Consider the following 841-nt stretch of genomic DNA (forward strand, 5'->3'; position numbering starts at 1 on the left):
TCTTCAAACATATTGGAAAATTAGAATCAATTCATGAATATAAATGTATGTTTTCCCTCACACTATAGTGGTGCAAACAACAAGTGCAATAGCCAAGGATTTGCTTTACATTTGTGGGTTAATACCTAGCCAAAGGCTTAAGATAGTAAATACCAAACACCTAATAAAACGGAACATGTTGCTTTCGCTGATATGGCAGTTAAACACATGCCACTACTATTATAACAGCCTTTTGCTAATAGTGCTTGCACAATTGTGTGGCCCTAGGGTAATAGACAATTAGGTGGTTGCTGAAAAGTGAAGGAAGCGTTTTAACTTTACACTAACAGTGATGCAACTCTTCTGTACTTACGGGGCAGTCCAGGAAAACGTGCAGGAACCTCTTGAGTCTGACGATGCGAGTCACGGCGTCGTTCTCGCTCTGACTGGTGAGGTACGCCAGGAGGGATTTCACCAGCCCGCTGTGCTGGATCTCAAACGGTGAGACGTCTGAGTCTGTCACAATCCTGCTGATGTCCACCAAGCAGTCAATACCTCTGTCCTTCTGTACAAACATAGGAGGGAAAACCATTCCACTATAAGCAACAAGCTTCAACACAAATGCAAATCCCTGTAATTTTGCCACACTAAAAGACATTGATATGCCTTTAAAATCATGTTAGAAACAATGTGTTGTAGTAACATAATTAAAGACTTTCACAGCATGTTTGCAGTGTGATGTGATGAGGCCGAAAATTGCGCACTGGAAACGCACAGTAAAAAAATGCAACATGCACTGTATCAAATTCTGAAGGATGCATAGACTAGCACCATATATTCCCCTGCAGTAAAAAGCAATTAC

Source organism: Branchiostoma floridae, unplaced genomic scaffold (assembly GCF_000003815.2).
Source record: "Branchiostoma floridae strain S238N-H82 unplaced genomic scaffold, Bfl_VNyyK Sc7u5tJ_413, whole genome shotgun sequence".
NCBI lineage: Eukaryota > Metazoa > Chordata > Leptocardii > Amphioxiformes > Branchiostomatidae > Branchiostoma > Branchiostoma floridae.